General features: G+C 31.0%; 1 long non-coding RNA gene, 1 other non-coding gene and 1 pseudogene across 5 annotated transcripts; 2 read left to right on the top strand and 1 right to left on the bottom strand.

Annotated features, from left to right (window-relative positions):
* Positions 1–393: 393 nt before the first annotated feature.
* Positions 394–587, top strand: LOC146918465 (U2 spliceosomal RNA). Its single transcript, XR_015017000.1, has one exon. It is a non-coding gene; the product is annotated as a U2 spliceosomal RNA (small nuclear RNA).
* A 50-nt stretch (positions 588–637) lies between these two features.
* Positions 638–747, bottom strand: LOC146918466 (U2 spliceosomal RNA; annotated as a pseudogene).
* Positions 748–2,290: 1,543 nt separating this feature from the next.
* LOC146918467 (uncharacterized) lies at positions 2,291–4,790 on the top strand. 4 transcript variants are annotated; one of them, XR_015016210.1, is made up of 6 exons: positions 2,291–2,689; positions 3,280–3,323; positions 3,742–3,896; positions 4,048–4,176; positions 4,282–4,394; positions 4,535–4,790. It is a non-coding gene; the product is annotated as an uncharacterized LOC146918467 (long non-coding RNA). The 4 variants fall into 4 exon arrangements; XR_015016211.1 differs by having other exon boundaries at positions 4,314–4,394; XR_015016213.1 differs by lacking the exon at positions 4,048–4,176 and having other exon boundaries at positions 4,314–4,394.
* The last annotated feature ends 7,489 nt before the right edge of the window (positions 4,791–12,279 follow it).

Here is a 12,279-nt window from a genome sequence, read left to right on the forward strand (position 1 = left end):
CGTATTATTATTGACAATTAATATTATTATGATTGAATGGCTCCTCATATTATAATATGATTAATTTTAATAATATGATTATAAAGTTAAATGATTCAATCATATTATTAATTTTAATAATATGATCCTCTAAACAACACATATTATTAATTTTACGAGGAGCCATTCAATCATATTATTATTAAAATGATTCTCTAAATCATTTTATTCAATCATATTATTAATTTTACGAGGAGTCATTCAATCATATTATTAAAATTTACGAGGAACCATTCAATCATATTATTAATTTTATATAAAAAAAGAACTCAAACAAGAAATGAAGAGACAAAAAAAAAAAAGAGTTGTTAGAAATGAAGAAGAGCCCATGTTGTATGAATGCAAGTTACACTCATACCTTTTTCGGTACTTTGACCAAGATCAAATGTAGCATATGCTTTTATCAGCTTAATACCTGATACATTGATCAATATCAATATGATATTAAATTGAATTCTATAGGTGAAGAGTACATTAAAATATCTTGTTGTTGAGACTTTCAAGTGTCGTCATATGTTACACTACAAAATGGGCTTGGCGCACCCCACTAAACCAAGTCGAAAACTTTCTATAATGTTTGAATATTTATTAAACATATTAAACCTCTTTTTTGTATTTTTTTTTGGTTACAAATATCAACGTATCATATATTAAACTAATAAGAGCACATACTATACTTGATCTTGGTCAAAGTGCCGAGACAGGTATGACCTCTTTTTTGTATTTAAAACTCTCTTAATAAATAAGTTGATTTCATAATGTTTTTATTTTGAGTGCACAATACAAGAGAGAACTTGGAACACATAATTTCTTTCTCCCTCTCAAAATATCCCCTGCTTACACTTTAAGAAACACATTATAACAATATGAATTTGACAAGAACATCAAATGAATTTGACAAGGTGTTTTGTGTTGGAAACAAACTAAAGCAACAACAGTACTTTCCATGTTTGTTGGAGCAGCATCAAATTTGGAGTTCAAATGATCTCTATAAGCTCTATTGTCAACAAACACATTGGCACTCTTGGCAAACAAATTCTGCTAACACAACAACACAGTTCAACATTCTGTAGGGAATTAAGTGAAAAGTTAGCCTAAAATAATTATATCTTTTCATCTCTGTAGTGACTAAAATGAGATTTTGGTTGTTTAGAGTCACACAGAGTCAATCACATATGAACTGTTTGACTAAGATCAGACAATTTAGATTTCAAATTCGATTTAGTATAATTTAAAATCAAAACATAAAAAATAAAAAAATCTGCATTGAAATTTGGGTCGTTTGACTTTGATAGGATGTGATGTTATAAATTGAGGCGATTGTATGCGTACAACTACACAAAACCAAATCCCTCAAAATGATGACTAAATTGAAATTTGTATTTTATTAAGTATCAAATAGGTATTAGTTTTTTTATGTACTAAATTTGAACCTTTATTCTTTAGAAATATTTAGTGCATTGGATTCACTTTAATTTTTCGAGAGTCAAAAGTGATTTTAAAGATTTTAAATTTATTTTGCCATGTTTGGATATTTTCAATTAAATTTTACATCTAACTGATCCTAATTTTAAACTAAGATATCTAACTTTTAAGTGTGAATGTAATTTTTACACTTAATTTATTATTCAACTCATGTTCACGTAAACCTACAAAACCCACAATTTTAAAAATAATTTCCAAAAAGTTTGAAATTTAGGTAAGATTGAATAATGTCTTGGTTGAGCTTAGGATGATCAAGTATATGTTTCTGACCAGGTTAATAACAAGCCATTAGTTCAAGTAAACTTTATCATGATTTAATCACACACTAGATCATACACCTTTTTATTTCTCTCAATTAATATCCCTTCCTCGTATTTCTCCTCTTCCTTCATCTCAATATAAACATTGCATTAGAATGTAGCACAAATTGATGGGGATGAATGGCACAAATTCCCATATCTCTTTCTCTCTCACACACACTCTCACTCATAATGCAACAACACAAACCAGAATAGGTTGAACATATTACGCAAAAAAAGGAAGAAGGCATCATGCATATGTGAATATGTGATTATGCATACAAATGTAATCAAATAATTGAAAACATATTGCTCTAAAAATTACCATCAAAGTCAAAGTAAGGAAACTTGTAATGTGGCACAGCTGGATGAATTGATAATAAGAGGGCATTTGTCACATTTGAATTGATAGGAAAGCTGATTAATCTAACCATAGGCCTTGATGCTACTTCCAAATGATATATACCATTACAACACTACAAAAAACGCGTTTGATTGCGGAGGTTATTTTAAGGAGGTTTTAAAAAACCCCCACAAATTAATTGAAATAGTGACGCCCGAATTTTTATTGTACAAAATGCTTATCAATCTGTGGCGGTTTAAAAACCCCCGCAAAATGAAGGCGATTTTTTTCCTTTACACTTATCCCGCTGAATTTTCACGCTGGCGCACTTATATTTTTTGTTTTATTTCATTGAGATAAGATTCAGATCTCTTTTCTTCCCTTTCTTTTTTTTCTTTTCTATTGTTTTTTTTTGAGCTTTTCTTCCCTCTCTCTCTCTCCAGAAACGCATAGCTCACTCTCATCGCTCTTACTTTCGCCGCTCTCACCCTCGCCGCCGTCACTCTCTCCATCCATCACAAAGGTATTTTTCTTCTTTCTCCATAACTCAATTTGATCTATCATTTGGGAATTAGGGTTTAATGAAATTCTCCTGCCTTTGGTTTGTTTTAATGAAATTGATAATTTTAGGGTTTGATGGTTTTGATATCCATGAAAAATTGGGATCAAGAACAGTGAAAACTATTTTCTGGATAATAATCATCAACAGAGTTTCAACTCTCCTGTTAGATTTGTTCCCATTAGCTATCATGAACAGAGTTTCTGTACACAGTCTGTTCAATTCTTGAAATTAGGGTTCACCAATAGCTATCACAAGTCATAAAAACAATTTTTTGTACACAGTTTCTCTATAATTTTTTGTTAGATTTAAACAATATTTCGGGTTCACCAATATTTTTTGCAATATTACAATTTTAAGACAATTTTAGGGTTCACCAATAGCTATCACAAGTGGGAAGTTGTAGTTAAAACATACACTCTTTTCATATAAGTTGTGTTGTGCTTTCTGCAATATACCTAAAGCAAGACGGTAGGGTTTTTAATATTCTAAATTGCTGGGTTTTTTTTACTGTGGAGATTAACCTCTTTTATATGGTGCTTGATACTTTGCAGAAGTTGAAAGGGAAGATGAATTGGCTTATTCATGAAATGCTAAGGTCATTATCCTCTAGTTTATTTTTATAATCCAAATCACTTGCATTTGCTTAAGTTTTCACATTACAATGTATATACTTATCCGAAAATTGTATGACGATTATTGTAAGAAGATAAATTATCTTGAGTCCATCTGTACTATACTATGTCTTATTTAGAGTTTGTTGATAACAGTTCCAGCCACTAATCCTCAACTGAACTGAAAACAAGACATGGTACTTGGACTTGTGCATATTGTGCTATAAAATTGTAGATTTGTTTTAAGTAATCACTAGTATTCACTAATTACATTAATTACGTTTTTACTGTCATCCTTCTAATTAATTTTTCAATATCATTTTCTTGAAACACTAATTACATTAATTAAGTTTTAAGCGTTATGGTTATATCTTACAATATGATTGATGGCGATATTTTCAGTCTTCAACACTTCATTCACAACCGAAGTCAACTGTGGTATTCGGGAAATCCGACATATATTGCTCCAGAAGTATTACTGAGTCAACTGTGGTATTACTCCGACATATGATATTTTGATAGCGAATCTATTTTCACTCTAATGAAGGGAATGAGAGGTAAGTTACATCCTAACTAATAATTTTAATTAAGATGGTCTGATGTGTTTTATGCTACCTCTTAGACTGCAACTTTGCTTGGTTCAATTCTTGGTGTATCATTTTGTACATCACTAGCCTCATTTGTAAGTTTTCTATTGTTTTTGGCTAGTTGGTTGTGTGCCTCTGGACAACTGTCTTGTACGCAGAATTTTTTGAGCAATTCGGGACTGGTTCTTTGTGTATCAGGGAAGTAAGGATGGGTTGTCGTCACATGGCTTCTTGTGTGTTATTATTGCAGGTGTTGGGGCTGTTTTAATTCTCTACAATTTGGTCCCTGTTCTGTTTTTTTTTTTTTGGGGCTGTAATGAGTACTTTTTGTGTATCATTTGGTGCCATTTTGTAGGAGTATTTATTTGTTTGCTTGGGTGAGTGCAGACTCAACAAAACTAGAAAAACCAGGGAACAGAGGAGTTAGATTTTCAGAGAACTCTCAGACCGTCGAAAACCATTTAAGAGGTAAGGTGTTCATCTATAGTTGTTGTTGTATATGTTGAAATGATGGATGATATTGCTTAAAAATTTGATTAGTGATTAATTTCTATGTATTTTAATAGTAATTTTGAATATCTTCACTAAGTAATTTTTTGTTATTTAAGGAAGGGAGCATAGTTCACATGGATGCAAGGGAGCCTGGATTGCCTATGGATGCAAGAGGAGGATTATCTAGTACTAGAAATGTTTGATTATTTTTTTTAATGTTCATTTAGTATAGATTACATTTAGGCTACTATTAATTTTGTATTGTATTATCATGCACATTTTATATTTGTAGTATAATTTTTTATAACATTGATTATAATATTTTATGTAACTCTGGTTATATTTTAATGAATGTTTCAGTTTTGTGATTAATTTTTTTTTATTTTTATTTTAACAATTTGCGGGGGTTTTCAACCTCCACAACCAAACCCCCGCAGTTTATTCGGCAGGATACCAGCGGTCCCCCAAAACTCCCGCAAATAATTTGTGGGATTAGTATAAGCGGCGGTTTTTAAAACTCCCGCAAAACACTTTGTGGAGGTTTAAAACCCCCGCAATCCGTCAAAAAAACCCCCGCAATCCGTGCGCGTTTTTTGTAGTGCAAGGACACCTAGAAACTCCATTTTCTTCCAATGGTTATATCTTTCTTGTACTTTAAAGATGAAATATAATTGTGAAAAGTTAAATAATGTCACACAAGAAATCAACAAAGTATAAAAAAAAAAAACATAGATAATCAATTTGACTTTGAAAATGAAGATGTCAATTTAGTAGATGAGACAAAAAAGAGTAGCTAGGGAGTCAATTTAGTGTTAATGCTCTGAAATATCCGTTGATTTTGCTGAATCTCTCAGACCAACCACATTTATTTTATCTACAAAATTCAAACCTGATACGATGCTTAAAAAACATGGGTTCAGTTTTACTCAAACTAAGGTATGTTGGTAAAACAACATTACTTTTCTTTCATCAACATGATCAATTTATGCACTTTTTATTGAATCAATTTGGACGTTTTTATTTGGTTACCATGTTATTGATACAAAGTTTTCACCATCATTTAACAATGACTAATATCCATTAAAAAACTTGTAGGACACACAAGGTGGATTTTTTCCTCCAAACCAAAATTTCTCCATATACAAGAGTCAAGGATCGAACCCTTGCCACTTGCTTAATAATTATTCCAAACAAAAATAGAATTATAGAGAGTCCAAACAAAAATAGAATAATAGAGTCGAGGCGAGTTCTCCCCTCTCAAACAGAATAAAATTACAAAGATATGGGTTTTCCATATACATAGGGGTGAAATATAGGCAAGATTGACCTACTGGGCCCTACAACCTAGCTTACATCAGGCCCAGACTAGGCTATGCTTTTTGATTAATACTTTTCTCACCCTATGCCTTACTAGTGCGTCTTGTAAATTTTCCAAAAATGCATTGAGCAATTCAGATTTTAAAATCCGAATTCAGGTTTTCATTTGTTATAAGGTGAAAAAAAAGAGTTTTCCACCAATTCGGAATTTATAATCCAAAAACCTCAAAAAATAGGGCGCGCTACTTGATTTTGTCGGATTATAAAATCTGAACACCCTCTAAACACCCTTTTTCAAGGGAAAAATAATTCGAACTGTATCAGCACAAATTCTAAACATGTTTGTAACATGGATAACCATTTTAAGGACAATATTAAACTTCCTAACCCTCATCTTTCTGTTTTGGGTCATCGTTAGCTGTTATTAGTAAACAATCTTGTTTTCGGGCTACTTGATCGGAATGCTTCGAAACTTCCCCAGAAAATTAGGAAAAAAAATCAAGGATCAAGACTCCCGTAGAAGAAACTTCTTACGGGATTCCGTCCCTCAAAATCCAAAATTCCATTTTTTAGACCCATTTTTTTTTAATTTTTTCATATTCTCAGAAAAATCAGAAAAAATTTGCATCAGTTTTATTTGATTTTTAGAATTTTTTGGTGGTATTTTTATATTTTCATGATTTTATTTGACAGTTTTTTAGCATTTTTTACTTTGTTTTTAAAAGCAAAATTCAAAACTGCTGAAATGGGAGAGATTATGTTTGCTAATTATACATAAGCATAATCCAGATTATAAAATCCGAATTAGTGAAAAATGACTTCGGATTTTAAAATCTGAATTGCTCAAGGGCATTTTTGAAAAATTTACAGAGCGCGCTAGTAAGGCATAGAGTGTGAAAAGTAATAGCCATGTTTTTTTTTATACAAAGAGTGCCATACAAAATTCTCATAGGCCTACAAAATCAACATGCTTAAGTAAATATAAAATAATATTTATTATTATATTAAATTTTGTACTTTAGATTAAATTAGAAACTTGTTAATTTTGTCATTAATTTAAGTATATTATTTTATTATTTTACACTAATTTTTCGTATATTTAAATGTATAGTAATAAAATAGAATTGAAATATGATATTATAGTCAAATTCTATAAAATACCATGTTAAATATTAAAAAGGAGTTTAATTTTATTGGTCTATTAGTTCGTTGGTCTATTTAAATATAGATTATGTTAGACTCATGCTATATCATGCTTTTGAAAGACCAGACTCGAGTCTAAAAATAAACATATGATTGGCTACAAGTTAGACTTATACCTTACATTTTTTTGATAGGTCAGACTTAGAAATTTCAAAATCTAACCCCCAACCTATTTTCACACCTACATACACAAGAGTTGAGGCAAGTTCCTTTTTCAAACTAAATAAAATTATATAGAGTTTTAAAAATATTCCAACCTGTTACCTAAAAATCGAATTAACAACTTTTGCCCCATCTCCGGTATCAGCTTATAAAATCGTTGTGGGATGAAGATGCCTCAAAATCATAAGATTGAGCTTTTTCTGCTCTTGCCTCAGCAGATTTTGATACTTTCACCCCTTTGCGTGTGCTTCTCTTGTTTTTTTCAATCCAATAAAACTTATAAGCTACATACATGTCATTCAAAGCAACCTTTGCCAGATCATTAATAGTGTGTTATTTCAATATCATAGTCATACATTTTCTTGATCTCACTCGTGTAATTCAATCAATATAGACAAATAATTCATTTCACAAATTTAAGGACAAACTTAAAAATATTTCTCAAATTATGAAAAACTTACTTAGTACTTGAAATACAACATCAACTTTTGCATTCTCCATCAAAATTTATCTTTCAGCAGACAAGCCATTCCAAGTCTCTTGTTTATGAGGCAAAATAAAATCATCTCAATAAAATGACGTCTATTTATTCCTCATCTCAAAGTTGTTGTCGAGAACGACATTCAAATTTAGAAGCAAGCTCAAAGTTTCACGATAAAAAATAAGGTTAAATATTTTCTCAAAAATACTGTAATAGCTCTTCAAAAGCATGGATTCAACTATTATTGTGCCTTTAAGAAAATCATTAACACAAATTATGATTATGAAACTTCGAACTTGCTTCTAAAGCCAAATGTCTTTCTCTCCTACGACGTTGAGATGAGGATAAAAAGACAAAATCACTTTCTAGAAATGCTTCGGTTTTGCCTCAAACATAAGAGACTTAGAATTGCAGATGCTGAAAGGGGAACTTAGATGATTAAAGAAAAAGCTGAAGTTGATGTTTCATTTTAGTAAATGAAGTGAGTTTTTTCTAGTTTGAGAAAATATTTTTAATTGTCTTTAAATTTGCACGATAAGTCTGCGATAAGCTTAAGAAAAGTATGATATAGACAAGAATATTAACACTTTCAATGGTCTAACAAAGGGTGCTTGGAATAATGTACAACTAATTACATTGGAGAGAAAATGCAAGACAAGCAAAAGTTAAAGAGGCAAGAGTAACATGGAGAGGAAAAGGCAGGGAATGATTTATCTTATGATGTCGAGGCAGGCAAAAGTTAGATTGCACGATGTGTGTGTTGTTGTGTGAATCTGCACTTGTGCTCATGCTGTGATGTTGTTACGAGCCTGGATCTTGAATGTTAGGGTTTGAGGAATTCGCTTCTTGGTGAATTTCGATTTTGGAGGAAACAATTTGTGATGATTTGAGGTGGAATTGTGTTGACTTGAAGCGAATTAGCTTCTGGAACTTGAAGAATTCGTATGAATGTTCATGGAGATTCATGCAACATTCATACTGTTCTTGAGTTTTTAGCTTCTTTGATCCGTTTTTTGGTGGAGAGAGAAGGAAAATTCTGTTTTGATGATGTGTACTGTAATGATTGCTCCCTTTGACCCTTGACCATGACTGGGCTATTTATAGGCTGCCATGTGTAGCCCTGGACCAATAGGACACTGCCACGTGGCATAACTAACTCTTGGACAAAAAATATGCAAAATGAACAAACAAAAGGACCCAAATGCAAATGACAAGACTAAAAGGACTAAAATGCAATTTTAGGAATTTTAGGACTTAAAATGAAAATGAAAATAAAATGAATTAAAATTGGTAAACGGAAAATAACGTAAAGTGAAACGATTAAAAATGACAAAACGGACTAAAATGAACCAATTACTTAAATGAGGTACTTTAAAGTAACCTCTCTCTGTCTAAATTTTGCGTGAAAAGACCAAAATGCCCCTAGGGACTAAAACGACTCAAAATGATTCAGATGCAATTTTTTAAAATGATTTTTAACAGAGAATTAAAGCAAAAATTCATACAAGCAAATTAAAAGACTCAGAGACAATTTTTAAAGGATTAAACAGGGCTTTAACACATGAAAAGACTAAAATGCCCCCAGGGGCTAAACTGACTCAAAATGACTTCAAATGCAATTTTTAAAATGGATTTTGACATAGAATTGAAATGAAGACCTATTCAAACCAATTGAAAAGACTCACACAATTTTTCAAAGATTGAAAGAAATTTTAACATAGGAAATGACTAAAATGCCCTTTTTCCATGAATTTTGCAAATACCATTGAAATAAGATGCAGAGAAAGATGCAATTGATCAGAGACATATTCAAGTGACTTGAAATGCAGGAAAAGAAGAATTGAACAAGTATTTTTAGGTCCAAAATTAGGGTATAACAATTCCCAATACAATATAACAATAAATAATACTACTTTTATCATTCCCAATACAATATATTCCACTTTCCCCTTTATTTATACATTTTTCTTAATATGTGTGAAAAACAAAATTGTGTCAATTAAATTGGGACGGAGATAGTAGTTTTTTTATGTACTAAATTTGAACCTTTATTCTTTAGAAATATTTAGTGCATGTTTGGATTCACTTTAATTTTTCGAGAGTCAAAAGTGATTTTAAAGATTTTAAATTTATTTTGCCATGTTTGGATATTTTCAATTAAATTTTACATCAAACTGATCCTAATTTTAAACTAAGATATCTAACTTTTAAGTGTGAATGTAATTTTTACACTTAATTTATTATTCAACTCATGTTCACGTAAACCTACAAAACCCACAATTTTGAAAATAATTTCCAAAAAGTTTGAAATTTAGGTAAGATTGAATAATGTCTTGGTTGAGCTTAGGATGATCAAGTACAGTAGAAACTCTTTAATTTAATACTCGGTAAATTAATAAACTCTCTAAAATAATAAATTTGTCCGGTCCCGACTTGGGCCAATGTAAAAAATTGAAAAACTCGATAAAATAATAAGATAATAATTTTTCGGGAGATCCCTTTATAATTTTCGGTCCCAAGAAAATCATAAATTAATAATTTATAGAAACCTGAAAAAAATATATTAAGAATACATTGAACATATTTGTTCCTCTTCTTTACATTTACTGTACTTCAAAAGTCATTATTGATTTCCAATGCATATGAACACAGTAGTTACTAATTTACGTTGAGTCCCAAGGTTCGCTGCAACGTAATTCTAAGAGGCATAGACTAATTTGTCTTTTTGTTTGGTATGTACAGTATAATTACTTAAAAACTCTTTAAATTAATAATTATTAATTTATCGATAAATTAATAACTTTCTAAATTAATAAATTTCTTCGGTCCTGACATTATTAATTTATAGAGTTTTATCTGACCAGGTTAATAACAAGCCATTAGTTCAAGTAAACTTTATCATGATTTAATCACACACTAGATCATACACCTTTTTATTTCTCTCAATTAATATCCCTTCCTCGTATTTCTCCTCTTCCTTCATCTCAATATAAACATTGCATTAGAATGTAGCACAAATTGATGGGGATGAATGGCACAAATTCCCATATCTCTTTCTCTCTCACACACACTCTCACTCATAATGCAACAACACAAACCAGAATAGGTTGAACATATTATGCAAAAAAAGGAAGAAGGCATCATGCATATGTGAATATGTGATTATGCATACAAATGTAATCAAATAATTGAAAACATATTGCTCTAAAAATTACCATCAAAGTCAAAGTAAGGAAACTTGTAATGTGGCACAGCTGGATGAATTGATAATAAGAGGGCATTTGTCACATTTGAATTGATAGGAAAGCTGATTAATCTAACCATAGGCCTTGATGCTACTTCCAAATGATATATACCATTACAAGGACACCTAGAAACTCCATTTTCTTCCAATGGTTATATCTTTCTTGTACTTTAAAGATGAAATATAATTGTGAAAAGTTAAATAATGTCACACAAGAAATCAACAAAGTATAAAAAAAAAAAACATAGATAATCAATTTGACTTTGAAAATGAAGATGTCAATTTAGTAGATGAGACAAAAAAGAGTAGCTAGGGAGTCAATTTAGTGTTAATGCTCTGAAATATCCGTTGATTTTGCTGAATCTCTCAGACCAACCACATTTATTTTATCTACAAAATTCAAACCTGATACGATGCTTAAAAAACATGGGTTCAGTTTTACTCAAACTAAGGTATGTTGGTAAAACAACATTACTTTTCTTTCATCAACATGATCAATTTATGCACTTTTTATTGAATCAATTTGGATGTTTTCATTTGGTTACCATGTTATTGATACAATGTTTTCACCGTCATTTAACAATGACTAATATCCATTAAAAAACTTGTAGGACACACAAGGTGGATTTTTTCCTCCAAACCAAAATTTCTCCATATACAAGAGTCAAGGATTGAACCCTTGCCACTTAATAATTATTCCAAACAAAAATAGAATTATAGAGAGTCCAAACAAAAATAGAATAAGAGAGTCGAGGCGAGTTCTCCCCTCTCAAACAGAATAAAATTACAAAGATATGGGTTTCCATATACATAGGGGTGAAAATAGGCAAGATTGACCTACTGGGCCCTACAACCTAGCTTACATCAGGCCCAGACTAGGCTATGCTTTTTGATTAATACTTTTCTCACCCTATGCCTTACTAGTGCGTCTTGTAAATTTTCCAAAAATGCCTTGAGCAATTTAGATTTTAAAATCCGAATTCAGGTTTTCATTTGTTATAAGGTGAAAAAAAAGAGTTTTCCACCAATTCGGACTTTATAATCCAAAAACCTCAAAAAATAGGGCGCGCTACTTGATTTTGTCGGATTATAAAATCTGAACACCCTATAGACACCATTTTTCAAGGGAAAACTAATTCGAACTGTATCAGCACAAATTCTAAACATGACAATATTAAACTTCCCAACCCTCATCTTTCTGTTTTGGGTCATTGTTAGCTGTTATTAGTAAACAATCTTGTTTTCGGGCTACTTGATCGGAATGCTTCGAAACTTCCCCAGAAAATTAGGAAAAAAATCAAGGATCAAGACTCCCGTAGAAGAAGCTTCTTACGGGATTCCGTCCCTCAAAATCCAAAATTCCATTTTTTAGACCCATTTTTTTTAATTTTTTCATATTCTCAGAAAAATCAGAAAAAATTTGCATCAGTTTTATTTGATTTTTAGAATTTTTT

This window comes from Medicago sativa, chromosome 6, assembly GCF_051527215.1.
Source record: "Medicago sativa cultivar Bolivia chromosome 6, Bolivia_mono, whole genome shotgun sequence".
Lineage (NCBI taxonomy): Eukaryota > Viridiplantae > Streptophyta > Magnoliopsida > Fabales > Fabaceae > Medicago > Medicago sativa.